This window comes from Marmota monax, unplaced genomic scaffold (genome assembly GCF_021218885.2).
Source record: "Marmota monax isolate L192 unplaced genomic scaffold, Marmota_monax_Labrador192_F-V1.1 WCK01_AAM20220418_F8-fsc00170, whole genome shotgun sequence".
Taxonomy (NCBI): domain Eukaryota; kingdom Metazoa; phylum Chordata; class Mammalia; order Rodentia; family Sciuridae; genus Marmota; species Marmota monax.
The window spans coordinates 1,474,818-1,494,056 of record NW_026692395.1 but is presented as its reverse complement, the minus strand read 5'-3'; positions in this window follow the sequence as shown (position 1 = coordinate 1,494,056).

Genomic DNA, 19,239 nt, shown 5'->3' with positions numbered 1-19,239 from the left:
GGTAGTGGGAGTTAGGATTTACACAGGCATTTTTAGAGGACACAGTTCCATACCTAACATGTTTAGCATGAGAAAAAAAAGGGAAAGAAGGGAGCAAAGGAGCAGGCTGTGACATCCAGAAGCTGGCATGGCACCTGTAGCCTGGCCATGTCATTCTATTAGCCATAAATAATCTCATAGAGGGGCTGAGGCTGTAGCTTAGTGGTTGAGCATTTGCCTCAAATGTGTAAGGCACTGGGTTTGATCCTCAGCACCACATAAAAACAAATAAATAAAATAAAGATATTGTGTCCATGTATAACTAAAAAAATATTTAAAAAATAATTTCACAGAATACCTGCCTCAGAAGAGATTACTCTGAAGCCATTATAAAATGACACAAACAAAACCTCCTTTATTTATTTATTTATTTGTTTGTTTATTTATTTATTTATTTATTTATTTTGGTACTAGGAATTGGACCCAGGGGCACTTGGGTCTCACCAAGTTGCTATGACCTCACTAAATTGCCAAGGTTGGCCTCAAACTTACATCCTCCTGCCTCAGCCTCTCAAGTTGCTAGGATTATAGGCATGCACCACCACATTTGGCTTACAAAGCTCCTTTATAATGTCTAAGCATAGACACAAACAAGGACATTCTGTCACCCACAGGATACCAAACACTACCCCTACCTCAGTTAAAACAAGTGACTATTACTTCTTTGGCAGTTGTAGCTCTAGGCTCGATCTAGTCGTCCCCCTTCTATAGGTTTTTATTTTTAATTTATTGTAGATGGACACAATACCTTTATTTTATTTATTATTATGCAGTGCTAAGAATCAAACCCAGAACCTCACACATGCTAGGCAAGCACCCTACCCACCCAGCTACAACACCAGCCCTCCTAAAGATATTTATTAGCATGCCTGCTGTGGCTGAATATGGTGTCTCCTGGAGTCTTCATTCCCAGTGTGATCTTATTGAGGTACTGGAATTTTTAAGAGGTTAAGCTTAGTGAAAGGTAATCAGGTTATGGGGGTGCCACCCTTGGAAGAGATTAATGCAGGTCTATGGCCTGGATTAGTTCCCTCAAGAGGGCTTTTATAGGGCTGGTGGTATAGCTCAGTGGTAGAGTACTTAGTTTACACAGGGTCCTGGGTTCCATTCCCAGAACTGCGAGAGAGAGAGAGAGAGAGAGAGAGAGAGAGAGAGAGAGAGAGAGAGAGAGAAACTATTATAGGGAGCTTGGCATCTCCATTGAATCTCTTCAGTGTTCATTGCTTGCCATTCTCATATATATTCTCAGCAAATGAAGCTATTTTCCATGAGACTCACTTGAGAACACAGGAGAGACTGGCGTCAGGTTTTTGAATATCCAGAATTGTAAACTAAATAAAACTCTTTTCTTTGTTTTTATTTTATTTTATTTTATTTTTTGTGGTAGCTCAATCACTGAACGATATCCCTAGTCCAACCTTTTTTCTTTATAAAATATCCAACCTCAGGTATTTTGTTGTAGAATACAAAATAGGCTAAGATAATACCCAATCATAAATTGGCCTCATGTTATCATCCAATCTACAGAAAGGCCCTACTTTCTTAGATAACCCGCCCCCCCGCCCGCAAACTACTACACCAAAGTCCAGATCCTGTAATCAGTTCTAACACACTTGTACTGTGCCATTTCATGGTTTCCCCATGGCGTGCATCCTTCTTCGCTATAATGAGTATAATGATCATACCCAACATGTTCAACATGTTCTTGGGCGATTTTTGTCTAAAGGGGAGTGACAAGCAACATCCTTGGGTTTCTACCCACTAGATGGCGGTAGCACTGCCCCCTTACATTTGTGATATCCAAAATGCCCCAGATATTACCAAATGTTCCCTGAATGGGAAAAAAAAAAATTGCCTGTGGTCGAGAGTCACTGGTCTAGAATACCAAGGGTTACAACAGTTTAAGGGGTATTGTCTGAGGTTTGTGTTCTCTAAAAGGTATTTGAGTCTGTGTCTCAGTGTGTGGGGTCTCTAATCTGTCTCAGGGATTCTCTCCCACAGTTTGAAAGCTCTTGGGGGGGATACTGTACTAGGAGTAAGTGAAATCCAAACATGACGTACACATGGCACCCCCCCACTCATCCATGATATATGCCAGTTTAGAAAGATAGTGTGGGGATTCTGGGCTATTTCTCTATTCATGTCCAAAATGTGATGGTGACTGTTTGTTATCCTTAATTCCAGGGTGTGATGTCTCCAAGATACTTGGTGTTTTGGGGACCTGGATTTGAAGTTTCTGAGCTCTTTGGCAGTCTGTGTTCTGGATGTAAGATCACTGAGGTGTGTGGGAGTTTGTGTCTCAGGTTTTGCATCCCTGAACTCTTTGGAACACTGTGTACTGGTTTTATGTGTTCTCTTGAGTTATATAGATTTTTTAATCACAGGAAGAGACATCACCAAGGTAACTGGAATCTGCATCCAGGACAATAGGTATCAGAACAATTTGGAACACTGAGTTCCTGGATACAATGTCTCTGATACATTTTAGGATCTGTGTCCAGATATTGATATTTCTATTTGAGGACAGGAATCTGTGTCCTAAGGTATCAGCTCTCTGAATTGTTTATGAATTTATATCCCAGAATAAGTGTTTTGGGGGCTGTCCATGGGTATCCCTGACATGATTATAGTTGAATATTGCAGTACATGATGTCTTTGTTCATGGGCTGTATGTCATCCTATGGGTTAGCTAAGCTCTCTCTCTCTCTCTCTCTCTCTCTCTCTCTCTCTCTCTCTGTGTGTGTGTGTGTGTGTGTGTGTCCAAGGTTGTGAAGTCTCTGATCTGTTTGGGTCTGTATTTCTCAGGACAAAAGATACCTGACAGATACCTGACTCATTTGTGGGTATATATTCCAAACTGGGAATTCTTGGGTCTGTTAGGGGGTATACATGAGGTTTCTTCTCTGTTTGTAGGAATGTGCTCCACAATGTGAGGTCTCTGATTATCCTTCATTGTATGTCCTGGGACGTGAGGTCTTCTCATGGGTATATTTCAGGGGTATGAGGTCTCCAACGTGCTTTTATGTCCTTGGGTGTTAGATCTCTGAGCTATTTGTTGGTATATGTCCTAAGGTGACAGGCTTCTAAGCCCTTTGTGGATTATACTCCTTGGTGCTATATTTCTGAGCTTTGGGGATTGTATTTTCTAGGCATGTGAGTACTCTGATCTGTTTGGTGTGTGTGTGTGTTTCATAACATGATTGCTATTCTGTCTAAGGGTGTATGTTCCAGGGTATCAGGTGCCTTCTCTGGCTTTGAGTATATATCTCTGGTTGTAGGTTATCTGAGACATTTGTGGTTGTACTTCCCATGATATGAGTTCCCCAAGCTCTTCTTTAATATATGTCCCAGAATGTGAGGTCTCAGACTTATTCCCAGCTGTCACTATATATGTCCCAATATGTGACTTATCTTTTCATGGATGTTTATCAAAAGTATGAGGTCTCTGGTATTTTTGTGGCTACAGGTACCAGGATATGAGGTCTCTGACCTGTTTGGGGGTAGATTTTACAGAGTGAGTTCTTAAGTCTGTTTGTGGCCATATGACCTCAGATGAAGGTCTCTGATCTCTTTGGGTGCATATGTCCCATGGTATGAAGTCCTGAGCTCTTGGTTGATATGTATGTAGAATCTGTTTAGTGATATATTTCTCAGAATCTGAGGTCTAAGATCCTTTCACCGATGTATACTAATATGTGAATCTGTCTTCAATGGTTAATGTCAAGGTCAGATTGTGGGTATATTTCCTAGGGTGTGAGGTCTCTGATCTGTTTCTGAGTGTTTGTCCCAGACTGAGAAATATGATCTGTTTGTCTACATATGACTCTATATGTAAGGTCTTTGATCTGTTTTTTGATATACTGAGAGTTTGAGGTCTTCCCTCTCTTTATGGTTATAATCCTCAGGTATGCTGACTATGTTGTGTTTGTGGCTTTATGTCCCAGAATTTTAGGATTTGGGGCTGTTCCTGTAAGTTTGTCCAAGGATGTGAGATCTTTAATCTGTTGGTGAGTGTATATCCCAGGATTTGAGGATAAGATCTCTGATCTGATTTATTTTGGATATGTTTAATAGAATGGGTTCTGATATGTTTGTGGGTGTATGCCCCAGAGTGTGAGGTCACTGATCTGCTTGTGCAGGTATGTCCCAGGATTTAAGGTCTGATATGCCTGTCACTATAATTACCAGTGTGTGATATGTCTTTCATGAGTATATGCCAAGAATAGAAGTTCTCCGATATGGTTATGATAGTATGAACCTGTGTTTGAGGTCTCTTATCTGTAAGCAGGTATGTGTCTCAGTGTGTGAAGTCTATTTTGGGTACATACCCCACAGAATGTGAAGTCTTGGATCTCTTAGGGTGTATATGTCTAGAGTGTAAGGTCTGTGACTTCTTTATGATTTTATGCTTCTTGGTATAAAGTCTCTGTTCATTGCTATATGTTTCAGTATGTGATGTCTCTGTGAATTTTGTCAAGGATGTGAGATCTCTTATCTATTTTATGGAAGTCAAAAACTTTGGTGTTGACTGTCCTACCATGTGATGTTTCTGAGCTCTATGTTAATTTATTATATGTCCCGGGGAATAAGGGTTGTGATGGGTTTGGGAGTGAATATCCTAGGCTTTCAGGTCTCTGATCTGTTTTGAGGTGGATTACAGCAAGTGACATATATTAACTTTTTTTTTCTTTTTGCAGTGCTTGAATCAAACCCAGGACCTCATACATGCTAAGCAAGCACTCTATTTCTAAGCTTAATACCCAACCCTATCTGAACTATTTATGGGTATATGTACCAGACTTTGATACATGACATGATAAATGACACATGATACGTATGTCCCAGGTGTACATATGCATAACTTCATCTGTTTAGTTGTGAATGTCTAGTTCAAAGAGCTTATTGTGAGTGTATATCCTTTAGGTCAAATCTTCTGATCTCTTTGTGGTACACATCCCTAGATATTAGCTCTATGATCTCTTCGTGGTTGTATGTTACAGGATATTAGGTCTACAATCTATTTCTAGCTCTTTTTCATAGCATGTCTGGTTTCTGATGTGCTATGTTGTAGCATTTGAGATTTCTGTTCTATTAGTGTGTGTCTGTGTTTGTATGTGGTCTCTGATGTGTTTTGGAGTATATCTCATGATGTGAGCTTCCCTGTCTGTTTGTGGTATATGTCTCTGATCTCTTCGTGGATATATGTTGTTGGGTTTGAGGTCTGTGATCTCTTTGTGGCCACATGTCTAGCGTATGAGGTCCAGCTGATCTGTTTGTGAAGGTATATCCCAAGATAGGAACTCCCTGATCTTTTTTGGTGAGTATTTAGCTAGTGGTATGAAGATTCTGATGTTTTCTAGAAAGTTGACCAGTTTCAGAGGACTGTGTTTGAGGGTGTTTTCCCAGGATATGAGTGTGAGTTCTGTGCTCTGTTTCTGAATACATATACTAGGATATGAGATCTCAAAGCTGTGGGTATATCTCTCAGGTATGAGTGTTCAGAGGTTTGTGAATGCCAATCCCAGGTTGTCAGATTTGTGATGCTTTTAGCATTTTTTTGCAAGAATATGAGATTTCTGATTTGTATGCTTGCATATATAACAGGCAGTGAAGTTTGTTATTCATTAAGGTATATATATATTCAAAGTACAAGTTTTCTGAGTTCTTTGGGGTGTATATCTCAGAATCAAGGCCTCTGATCTGTTTGCAGATATATGTCTCAGGATTGGAATATTCTCATCTTCTTGTGGCTATATATCCCAAGATGTCAAATATCTTTAATTATTCTGAGTGTATTTCTCAGAACTTGAGGTCTCCAACATGTTGTGGATCCTTGCTGCAGGATATAATGTCTGCAGTTTGTACATGTAAATCATAGTTTGTAAGATTTTTTAAAAATGCCTTTTGGATCCCAGCACAGGAGTACACATCTGTAGTCACAAGACCAGTTTGAACTGTATCAAAATAAAACATAAAAAGGGCTGGGGAGGGGCTGGGACTATGGCTCAGTGGTAAAGCGCTTGCCTAGCATGTGTGAGGCAGTAGGTTCAATTCTCAGCACCACGTATAAATAAATGAATAAAATAAAGGTCCATCAACATCTAAAAAATAATTTTTTTAAAAAAAGGGCTGGGGATGTTGCTCAATGCCCCCAGGCTTCAATTCCTAGTACCAAAACTAAATAGATAAATAATAAAAAGAGGGTTGGATATGTAGTTCAGTGATAGGGCACTTGCTTAACAGGTGTGAAGTTCTGGGTTCCATCTCTAGCACTGCAAACAAAACAAAACAAAGCAAAACTCTTTTGATGACTTGTTGAGGGTGTGAGGTCTATTCTGTTTGTGGGTATATGTTCCAATTTGTGAGGTCCCAGAGCTGATTTTGAGTATATGTCTCAGAATGTAGGGGTATCTGCTCTCTTTAGATGTGTGTTTCAGGTTGGAGGTCTCTGATTAGTTTCTAGATGTATGATCCACGATGGGGTCTGTGAGTTGTTTGTGGTGTCCACAAACATGTCCAGCATTTTAGGCCTCTGAGATTTCTGGAAGTGTATGTTTTGGAAGTTCTCTAATGGTTTGTGTCTGTATTTCTGTGCTGTCCTGATTTTTGGCCACCTAAAGATGCTCATGTCCTAACTTGGAAGCTGAATATATGACTTTACTTGTTAAAATGATACTTTGTGGATACGATTAAATAAAACATCTTGAGATTGGGAGATTTTCTAGGTAGATCCAATATAATCACAAGAATCTTTTTTTGTTTTTTAAAGAATCTTTATTATTATTTTTTTTATTGGGATGCTAAGTTTCAAACCCAGGGCTTGGCACTTTCTAGGCAAGCCACACCCCCAGCCTTTTAAAAAAAATTTTTATTTTGAGAAAGTATCTCACTAAATTGTCCAGACTGGTCTTGAACTTGTGATTCTCCTGTCTCAACCCCCAGGGTAGCTGGGATTATAGGAATGCACCACAGCACCTAACCACAAGAGTCCTTAAACAGGGCGGAAAGGATGGTTATTGTCACTGAACATAATATAATGATATAAGCTGAGTTAGAGACAGTAATATGATGATAGAAAAGTTTGTGGATGTGAGTCCTTGTGCTCTTCATGAGAATATATACAAAGATGTGAAATCTCTAATACTTTGTGCACATGTCTTTGGTTGATGAAATAAAGGTTCTCCAAAGATGACCAGTGAAGGACATGTGGCCAGTAAGCTGGAGCGAGAGAAGGAGATGTGTTGACTGATTAGGTTAGAGAAGGAGATGTAATAACAGAGTTATCACATCTAGATAGAGAAACTAGTAGATCAGAGAAACTCAATGATGAAATGCTATCAGTTTTGAAGATGGAGGAAGGGGAAAGTAATGAAGGGCTGCAGGCATCTCTAGAAATTGGAAATACATTCATCACTAGAGTCTCCATAAGGAATTCACCTACATTGACACCTGATTTTAGACCCACTTTCAGGTTTCTATCCTATACAAATATGAGAAATAAATTTGTGTTTTTACAACAATGAAATTACGGCAATTTGTTATAACAGTGATAGGAAAGGAACATGGTGTCCCATGTCTCTAACTGATTGTTAGTGGACATCCCAAAATGGTAGCCACCTGACCTGTTTGTGTGTGTCCTTTGAGGGAGGCCTCTGATCTACATGTGGGTGTATGAACCAGGATGAGAGGTCTCTGATATGTTTGAGAATGTGTGTCCCTAAATTTGTGACCTTTGAGGTTTTTGTGGGTGTGCATCTCAGAGTACAAGGTCTGTGATCTCTGTGTGTGTGGTGTCCTTAGGATATAAGGAGCCCTGGCTAATTTAGGATATATGTTCTAGTATGTAAGGTCTATGAGGTATTTATATTATGTTTAGGTTATTGGGTCTCTGATATTTTGTGAATATTTGTGAAATATGAGATTTTTTATTCATTTGGGAATAAATATAACAAAATGTGTCTCTGATCTGTTTAGGTGTGTGTATTCCTAGTTTGAGGTGTGAAGCACTTTGTGCATATTTTATGTAGGGTTGAGGTCTCAGCCTACAAACTCTGATTTTTGGGGGTATACATTCTGAAGATGTCTCTAATTGTTTTTCCTAGAATTTGAGATATCTTATTTGATACGAGTATATGTTATAGAACTTGAGATCACTGACCTGTTTGTGGGTGAGTGTCTTGAGTGTGAATTTTCTGATCTGTGGATAGATTTCTCAGATGAGGTTTCCAATTTGCTTTTGGCTTTATATCACAGTGTTTGAGTTTCTAGTCTTTTTATGTGCTGTGGTTTGGATATGGTTTGTTTCCTAAAAATTCATGTGCTGGAGGCTGGTCCCCATTGTGATGATGTTGAGGTGATAGATCCTTAAGAGGTGAAGCCTAGTGGAAAGTAATTAGGTCATGGGGACACCATCCTCATGAAGGGATTAATGTTGTCTTGCAGGGATGGGTCAGGTCTTCTGTGACTGGATTAATTCTTTTGAGAGCCAGTTATTACAAAGCAAAACTACCCTATAACTAGGCCTTTTCTGCATGTGAATGGTTCACCCTCCACTTCTCTGCCATGTTGTGATGCAGCCAGGGGGTCCTTGCCAGGACACCGGTGTTATGCTGTCAGGACCCACCAGCCACCAGAATCTGAGCCAAATAAGCTTTTCTTTTTTAAAAAATTATATTAGGGGCTAGGATTGTGGCTCAGCAATAGAGCACTTGCCTAGCATGTGTGAGGCCTTGGGTTCGATCCTCAGCACCACATAAAGATAAATAAATAAAGGTATTGTGTCCAGCTACTTCTAAAAAATAAATATTTAAAAAATTATATTAACACATACTTATTAAACAAATCAATGGGTTTCATTGTGACATTTCTGAACATTCATGCATCATGTTTTGATCATATCTACCCTTCCTTCCATCCTCTCTTGTCCTCTCCCCTTCTTACCTCCCTCAGTCCCCTTCCCCTACCTAATAGTCCCTCTTGTACTTTCTTTTTAAAAAATGTTTTTGTAGTTGTAGATGGACAGAATGCCTTTATTTTGTTTGTTTATTTTTATGTGGTTGAGGATCGAACCCAGTGCCTCACACCTGCTAGGCAAGAGCTCTGCCACTGAGCCACAACCCCAGCCCCTGCCTCTTGTACTTTCAGGTTATCCTTTTTCTTTTCTTTGTTTTAGTTTCTATATGTGAGAGAAATCATGTGATACTTGTCTTTCTGTGTCTTATTTCATTTAACAGGACATCCTCCAGGTGTATTCATTTTTGTGCAAATGATAAGATTTCATTCTGTTTTATAAGTGAATATGGGGTGTGTATATGCCATATTTTCTTTATTTTTAAAAATTTGTTCTAATTAGATATAAATGATAGTAGAATGCATGTTGACACATCATACATAAATGGAGTATAACTTCTCATTCTTCTGGTCATATTTTGGCCCAGGGGATTGAACCCAGGGGCACTTAACCACTTAGCCACAAATCTAGCCCTTTTAAATATTTTATTTAGAGACAGGGTCTTGCTAAGTTGCTTAGGGCCTCACTAAGTTGCTGAGTCTGGCATCAAACTTGTGTTCCTCCTGTTTCAGCCTCCCAAGTTGCTGGGATTATAGGAGTATGCCACCGTGCCTGGCTTGTTTGTTCAATAATGGACATTCTGACTGGAATAAGATGGAATCTCGGTATACGTTTGATTTGTATTTCCCTGATGGCTAAAAATATTGAGCAATTTTTATATATTTATTGACCATTTATACTTCTTTTGAAATGGTATATTCGGACCATTTGCCCATTTTTTTTATTGAATTACATCAATTCAATCAAAATTTTGTGGTTGGTTCCATATAAATTTTAGGGTTGTTTTTTCATGTTCTTGTGTTACTTTTGAGTTTTTTTTTATATGTCCTGGATATTAATTCTCTGTCAGATAAATAGCTTGCAAAAATTTTCTCCCATTCTGTGGAGTGTCTCTTCACTCTGTTAATTATTTCCTTTGCTGTTCAGAAGCTTTTTAATTTGGTGTAATTCTATTTGTCAGTTCTTGCTTTTGTTTTCTGCGCTATTTGAATCCCATTCTGGAAATTTTTGCCTGTGCCAATACCTGGAAGTATTGCCCCTACGTTATCCTCTAGGAGTTTCAAGTTTTATATTAATGTCTTTGATCCACTTTGAGTTTATTTTTGTACAGGGTGAGATAGGAGTCTAGTTTCAGACTTCTACATGTGGATTTCCAGTTTTCCTAGCACCATTTGTTAATGAGGCTGTCTTTTCTACAATGTATGTTTTTGACACTGCTGTTGAGAATCAGATAGCTGTAGATGCGTGGGTTTATTTCTGGGTCCTCTATTCTATTCCATTGTTTTGTGTCAATTTGTTACCATGGCTCTGTAGCATATTTTGAAATAAGGTATTGTGGTGCCTCCAGCATTCTCTTTTTTGTTCAGGGTTGCTTTGGCTATTCAGGGTCTTTTGTGGTTCCATATAAATTTTAGGGTTGTTTTTTCTAGTTCTGTGAAGAATGACATCGGTATTCTGATATTCTGATGGGGACTGAATTGAATCTGTAGATCACTTTCAGTAGTATAGCCATTTTAATAATATTCATTCGCTGACTCCATGAACATAGAGTCAATTTCTTTCTTCAGTGTTTTATATTATTCATTGTAGAGGTCTTTTGCCTCCTTGGTTAGGTTTACTCCTAGTTTTTTTTTTTTTTTTTTGGTGCTTGAGGATTTGAACCCACGACCTCATGCATGCCAGGGAAGCACTTTACCACTGAGCCATATCCCCAGCTCACTCCTAGGTATTTTTTGAGACTATTGTGCATGGGATTATTATTTTCTGATTTCTTTCTCAGCAAGTTCATTAGTGGTATATAAGAAAAGCTACTGTTTAGCCAGGTACGGTGCACACGCCTGTAATCCCAGCAGATCAGGAGGCTGAGGCAAGAAGATGGTGAGTTGAAAGCTAGCCTCATCAACAAGGCACTAAGCAATTTACCAAGACCCTGTCTCTAAATTTAAAAAAAAAAAAAAAAATTAAAGGGCTGAGGATGCGCCTCAGTGGTTAAGTGCCCCTGTGTTCAATTCCCAGTACCAAAAAGACAAAAAAGAAAAGCTACTGTTTTTGAATGTTGATTTTGGATCCTACTGCTTTGCTGAATTTGTTTATCAGTTCCCAGAGTCTTTTGGTGGAGTCTTTTATTTTTATTTTTGTACTGGGAATTGAAGCCAGTGCCACTTTACCACCAAGCTACATGACTGTCCTTTTTATTTGAGACAGAGTCTTGCAAAGTTGCTGAGGCTAGCTTGGGACTTAGAATCCTTCTGCCTCAGCCTACTGATCCACTGGGATTACTGTTATGCCCCAACACATCTGACTGGTGGAATCTTTGGGACTAAGTATAGAATCCTATAATCTGCAAGCAGGGATAATTTGATTTACTCCTTTCCTATATATATCCCTTTTCTTCCTTTCTCTTTACTAATTTCTCTGGATAAAATTTCAAGTACTATATTGAATAAGAGTGGTGAAAGGGCTGGGGTTGTGGCTCAGTGGTAGAGCACTTGCCTAACATGTGTGAGGTACTGGGATCTATTCTCAGCACAATGCATAAGCAAATAAATAAATAAATAAAGGCCCATTGATAACTAATAAAAATATTTTTTATAAAACAGTGGTGATAGTGGATACACTTGTTCTTAATTTCAAGAGGAAATGATTTCAGGTTTTCACCATTCATTATGATGTTGGATATGGGCTTGTTGAGTATATCCCTTATTATGTTGAGGTATGATTCTTCTCTACCTAGTTTATTCAGGGATTTTATCATGAAACAATGCTGAATTTTGTCAAGGGCTTATTCTGCATCTATTGAGATGATCATGTGATTTTCATTTTTTATTGTATTTATTTTTTAATTTATTTTGGTTCTGGGGATTGAACCCAGAACCACCTACTTGGTACTGGGTTCAATCCTATTCCAATAGGTGAGATGTTGAGATGTTTGTGGATTGTGTTCTATGTTGTTAGGTCTGTCTTCTGTTTAGGATATTTATGTTTTGGGGATATTTTTTTCTAACAAGCTACATCTCCAACCCTTTTAGATTTTTTATTTTGAGATAGGGTCTCACTAGATTGCTAAGGCTGGACTTGAACTTGTGATTCTCCTGCCTCAGCCTTCTGAGTTACTGGGATTATAGGTCTGTTCCACCACACCCAGCTATCATTTTCTTTTATTGATATATTTTTATCAGGTCTTGGTAGCAGGGTAATACTGGCTTCATAGATTGACTTTTAAAGTGTTCCTTCCCTTTCAATTTTATAGAATAGTTTTAGGAGCATTGTTATTAGTTCTTTTTAAAAAAATCTGATAAAATTCAACATTGAATCCATCCAGTCCTGGACTTTTCTTTGCTGAGAGACTTTTTAGTATTGCTTGAATATCACTGCTTGTTTTCATAGTTTAGGTGTTTTTTTTATCCTCTGGATTCAATTTTGTTAGGCCATGTTTATACAGAATTTTTCCATTATTCTAGATTTTTCTGATTTGTTGGCATATGGTTTTATAAAATATTCCCTGTGGGCTGGGGTTGTGGCTCAGTGGTAGAGAGCTTGCCTAGCACTTGTGAGGCACTGGGTTCTAGCTTCAGCACCACATAAAAATAAATAAATAAAATAAAGGTATTGTGTCCATCTACAAGTAAAAAATGTATAATTTTTAAAAAATTCTCTATTTTCTGGATTTCAGAGGTATCTGTTGTAATATCTCCCTTTTCATCTCTAATTTTATTTATTTTAGCTTTCTGTCTCTTTCTTTTAGTTTAGCTAAGAGTTTATTGATTTTGTTTATCTTTTCCAAGAACCAACTATTTGTTTCATTGATCCTTTGTATTATTCTTTTTTAAATTTTTTTTAGTTTTCTGTGGACACAACATTTTTATTTTTATGTGGTGCTGAGGATCGAACCCAGTGCCCCACGCATGCCAGGCGAGTTCGCTACCACTTGAGCCACATCCCCAGCCCTATTCTTTTAGTCTCTATTTCATTTATTTCTGCTCTAAATTTTATTATTTCTTTCTTTCTACTGATTGGGAATTTTGTTTGTTCTTGTTTTTCTAAGACCTTGAGATGCATCATTAGGTTATTTATTTGAGATATCTCTTCTCTCTCTCTCTCCCCTCTCTCATTAGGTTCTTAATTTGAGATTTCTCTCTCTCTCTCTCTCTCTCTCTCTCTCTCTCTCTCTCTCTCTCTCCTCTATGTTTTGGGGGCATAGTGGGGATTGAACCCAGGAGTGATCTACCATTGAGCTACATCCCCAGCCCTTCTTTTCCTTTCTTTCTTTCTTTTTGAGACAGGATCTCATGAAGTTTCTAAGGATGACCTGGGACTTGTGGTCCTCCTACCTCAGACTCCCAAGATACTAGGATTATAGGTATGTGCTATCATCCCTGATTCTGTTCTTTTGATGTAGGAACTCAGCTATGAACTTCTCTCTTGGTACTGCTTTTTCTGTACCTCACAGGTTTGGGTATGTTGTATTTCTATTTTCATTTGACTCTAGGGATTTTAAAATTTGGATTTAAAAAATTTTTAAAATCCCTGATTTTTTTCTTTTCTTTTTCTTTTTTTGGCAGTGCTGGGGATTGAACCCAGGGCCTTATGCATACGTGGGAAGCACTCTACCAACAGTTATATCACCAGCCCCTCTCCCTGAATTTTTTCAAAGACACACTATTTGTTCAAAAGTGTTTTGCTCATTCTCCATGTGTTTATATAATGTCTTTTTTTTGGCAGGAGTGAATACTGGGCCCAGGGGCACTTTACCACTTAGCTATATTACTGGCCATTTTTAAAATTTTGAGACAGGGTTTCACTAAGTTGCTTAGAGCTTTGTTAATTTACTGAGATTGGCCTTGAACTTGCAATCTTTCTGCCTCAGCCTGCTGAGTCATTGGGATTACAGATGGACACCACTGCACCTGGCTTGTTTATAATATAATTTCTGTAGTTTCTCTTGCTATTGATTTCTGGTTTCATTCCATTATGATCTGATTATATGCAAAAAAATTATTTCAGTTTTTTTCATTTTTCAAGACTTGCTTTATGGCCTAATATATGACCTATTTTGGGAAAAGTTTCATGTTCTGATAAAAGAATGTATATTCTGCAGCTGTGGGATTGATTATCCAATTGCTAAGCACTGGAACCTGTGGTTATGCTAATTTACATGGTAAAAGGGGATGTTGCAGTTGTGATTAAACTTAAATAACCCAAGCGCATTGGTGCATGCCTGTAATTCCAGCAACTAGGGAGGTTAAGGCAGGAGGATCACAAGTTCGAGGTCAACCTGGGCAATTTAGCAGACCCTGTCTCAAAATAAAACATAAAAAATAAGGACTGTCAATGTAACTCAGTGGTAGAGTGCCCCTGGTTTTAATCCCCGCCTCTCTCTCTCTCTCTCTCTCTCTCTCTCTCTCTCTCTCTCTCTCACACACACACACACACACACACACACACACACACACACGGCTAAGAGAAGCACCCTGAGATGTAGGAATTATCCTAGGTTATCTGGGTGGGACCACCAATGTAATCATAAGCAATTACGAGGGAGATATATAGGTGACTCAGAGAAGGTGATTTAGTGACAGAATGAAATGATGATGGAATGGAAAGATGATATAACAACACAAGCAGAGATCACAGGGAAAGTGAGAGAGATATGCATGGGAGAGGAGGGGGGGGAGAGAGAGAGAGAGAGAGAGAGAGAGAGAGAGAGAGAGAGAGATTGAGAGAGAGAGATTTGAAGGTAAAACATTGCTGGATTTGAAGATGGAGGAACTGGGGAATGCAGTCATCCTACAAGAATTGGATTCCCCCCTAGGAGCTCCACAGGGAAGTCAGCTCAGCCATCACCTTGACTTTGACCCATAAACCGTCTCTTTGGTTTTCTGATCTATGGAAATGTAAGGTAATAAATTTGTGTTGTTTCTGACCAAAAAATGTAATTTGTTTCCATAGCAATAGAAAACTGATACAGTATCCCAGATTGTGCTGTATCTATCTCAATGTTGGTGTACACCCCAGGATGGGAACTCCATAATCTGTCTGAGTGTGTGTTTGATGGTAGATTCTCTTATCTCTGTGCAGGTGTATACACTGGGGAATTCTGTCTCTCACCTGTTGATCTGTTTGGTGGTATGTGTCCCAGAGTTTGTGCTCTCAGCTTTTTGTGGGTGTATGTCCTAGAACTGGAGGTCTCCAGTCTGATTTTGTGTATATGACCCAGTATTTGAGTTCCCTAATCTGTTGAGGTATATATACCCAGGTTGTAAGGATTCTGACTTCTCTGTAGGTGTATTTTTTCAGAATGTGAGATTCCTTGTTCCTGTGTCATGGTGTGAAATCCAGTGGAATCCCGAAGGTCCTTATAGGAGAGAGGCAGAGCAGTCAGAAGCAGAGAAACTGATGTGATGTCAGAGGCAGATGTGTGTGCATATATGTGTGTATGTGTGTGCATGTGTGTGTGTGTGTATGTGTGTGTAAGAGAGAGAGATTTGAAAGTGAAATGTTGATGACTTTGAGGGTGAAGGAAGGGATCACTTGCCAAGGAATACAAGCAGCTCTAGAAGTGGAAAGGCCAGGGAAAACATCTTCCCAAGAGCCTCCGGCAATGATGCTGCTCTGCTGATACCTTGATTTTAGCCCATTAAAACCAATTTTTGGCTTCTGACCTGCATTAAGGTAAGATAATAAATTTGTGGGGTTTTTTTAAACTTTTTTTTTAGTTGTTGATATTCCTTTATTTATTTTACGTGGTGCTGAGAATCGAACCCAGTGCCTCACATATGCCAGGCAAGTGCACTACCGCTGAGCCCCAGCCCCAGCCCATGTGTTTTATGATATTAAGATTATGACTTGTTACCGAAGCAATAGGAAAAGAAGTATATTGTCCTAGGTTGTAATGTTTCTACATGATCATTAGCACACATTCCAGGATGTGACTCCAAGATGTGTTTGTGTATGACCAAAGGTAGATAGATGCCTCTGACATCTGTGCAGGTGTCTGTACCAGAGTGAGAAGTCTCTGAATGTTTGGTGGTATGTGTCCTAGACTTTGTGGTCTCTGGACTGTGTGTGCATGTCATAGGATGTGACATCTCTGAGCTGGATTTGAGGGGGTAATATTCCAATAGGTGAGATGTTGAGATGTTTGTGGGTTGTGTTCCAGGTTGTTAGGTCTGTCATCTGTTTGGGGGATATTTCCAATGACATAAGGTTTCTGATTTGTTTGGTTATATGTATACAAGAATTAGGCGTCTGATCTTTTTAAGTTTGTATGGCTAGTGTGTGAGGTTTGTGAGCTCTTTGTGGGTGTATATCTTAGTATTGAGGTCTCTGATCTATTTGCTGGTAGATGTCCCAGGACATGACCTTTCTGATCTAGATTACATGATGTCAGGTCTAGAATCTGTTTCTGGTGTTTTCCTGGCCTGTAAGGTTTCTGACTTGGATTATGTGTACATTGTCAGATATGAGGTCTCTGATCTGTTTGTGGGTGGGTGTGTCAGGTGCACATGGTGGGTCTGCACTGATTGTGGAGTATATCTCAGGATGTGAACTATCTGGTCAGATTGTTATATATGACTCAGTTTGTACATATATACTGCAGAGTTTGAAGTCTATGGTCTCTGTGGGTTCATGTGCAGGCCTCTAATCTGTGGGTGCATATCCTAGGAATTCAGCTCTCTGAACCATTTGATACTGTATGTCACATAATGTTAGGGCTCTTGAACTTCGTGGCATTTGAGGTCCCTGATGTGTTGTGGCTACTTGTCTAGGTTGTGGTGTCAGTAGTCATTTTTGTTGGTGTATGTCCCAGGATTTAAACTCCCTGATATACTTATAGGAGTGTGTCTGATGTTGTGAATTCTCTGATTTGTTTGCAGGTGAATGAAGTAGGATATGAGGTCTGTCCCCTCCTTGAGGTTATATGTCTTAGGATATGAAGTCTCTCGTTAGTTTCTGGGTCCAGGATGTGTGGTTTCTGATCTATTTTAGTATGTATATTAAGGGTGTGGAGTTCATGGCTTAATCCCATGGATTAAAGCCTCGATGTTTTTGAGTATATGTCCAGGTTTTGATGACTCTGATCTGTCTGTTGGTGTGTGTTCTGGGATGAGAATTCTCTGATCTATTTGTGGGCAATATCCTATGTTATAAAATACTTGGTTTTCACTGGTAAATGAACCAGGTTGTGAAGTCTCTGATCTGTGTTGAGGGTATCCTCCCAGGATCTGAGGGTTCCTGGTCTATTTGTGAAAGTATGCCCTAAGACATGTTTGGTCTCTGAGCTTTTTTTCCAAGCTTTAAAATGATTTTTTTTTGATGATGCTGCTGATAATTGAACCCAAGGCCTCATGTGTGTGAGGCAATTGCTTTACCACTGAGGTACACCCTCAGCCTGGTCTCTTGAGACCTTTGTGGATGTACATCCTAGGATGCGAGTTTACTAAACTGTTGGGGGATCTATGTTCTATATTGTCAGGTCTCTGAGATTTGGAGGTATATTTCTAAGCAGATGTAACTTTTTTGCTGACATATCTGCATCTGATATGTTGAGGTGTGTATGTGTTGAGGCTGCAAAGTCATTGAAATTGTTGTGGTTTACAGCCCTTGTTTTGAAAACCTCTGACTGGTTTGGGAGTATGTCTCAGTATAAACTCTCTAAGCTCTTTATGGCTATATGTTGCAAGATCTTGGATCTGTTGTCTGTTCATGGCATTTTTTTCTCCTAGCACGAGAGAATTCTTACTTGATTGAGGGTATTTATTATAGGATTTGGAATCTCTGACTTGTGTGTGGCTGTGAGGTCTGTCTTTATTCTGGGTTTACAAATCCTGCCTGTAAAGCCTCTAACCTGTTTGTAGTTTCATGTTGTAGATTTGAGGTTTCTGATCACTTTTTGGTCATTTTTCTTACATGAGATCTCTGGTCCATTTGTGAGTATATGTCACAGTATGAGTGTCTGATCTCTTTGTGTGCATTTTTCAAAGGCATGAGTTCTATTCAGTTGTTGATACACATCCTAGTTTGTGAGGTACCTGACTTCTTATGGGTTAATGTCTAATAACACGTTTCTCTTTGCAGTGTGTGTGTGTGTGTGTGTATGAGTGTGTGTATGTGTGTGTGTCCCAGTTCTGAATGCCTGATATCTTCAAGTACATATGTCCTGGAATGTGGGGTCCCTAATCTCTTAGTGTATCCTAACATGTCAGGTCTCTTGTTCTCTTTCAGTGTATACATCCCAGATGGTAGATTCTCTTATGTGTTTGTGAGTTTAATTCCAAGTAATTGATAACTCTGAACATTTTTTGGTATATGTCCCAGAATGTGTGTCTCTCTGCTCTTTTTGGATGTCTGTTAGAGAGTGGGAGGTGTCTCATCAATTTGGAAGTGCACTACTCAAATGAGATCTGAGAGCTGTTTGTTGTGCACTTGTCTCTAGTGGTTGGGTAATAGCACTCTGAAGATGTCCACTTCTTAATCCTAGGAACCTATGATTATGCTAATTTAAATGGAAAGGGGGACTTTGCAGTTGTGATTAAACTAAGCATTTGAGAGGGGGAAATTATCCTAGATTATCTGGGTAGGCCCAATGTAATCACAAGTGTCCTTATATGAGGGAGACATGAAGGCAAGAGTCAGAGAAGGTGATGTGGTGATGGAAGCAGAGTGATAAAAGATAATATGAGAGACATACAGAGAGAGGAAGGGGGGAGAGATTTGAAGGTGAAATGCTGCTAGCTTTGAAGTTGGAGGAAGGGCAATGAGCTGGGGAATATGGGCATTATACAGGAACTGGATTCTGCTCTAATAACTTCACAGGGATGTCAGCCCTAGCAATACATTGACTTAAAAAAAATATTTGTTGTGTTTTTTTAGGGGGGTACTGGGGATTGAACTCTGGGGCACTAGACCACTGAGCCTCATCCTCAGCCCTATTTTGTATTTTATTTATAGACAGAGCCTCACTGAGTTCCTTAGCACCTCGCTTTTTGCTGAGGCTGGCTTTGAATTCGTGGTCTTCCTGCTTCCCAAACCACTGGGATTATAGGCATGCACCACTGCACATGGTTTATTGTGGTTTTTAATGTTTACATTTAGGTCATTTGTACATAAAGAAGATCATGTAACATGTT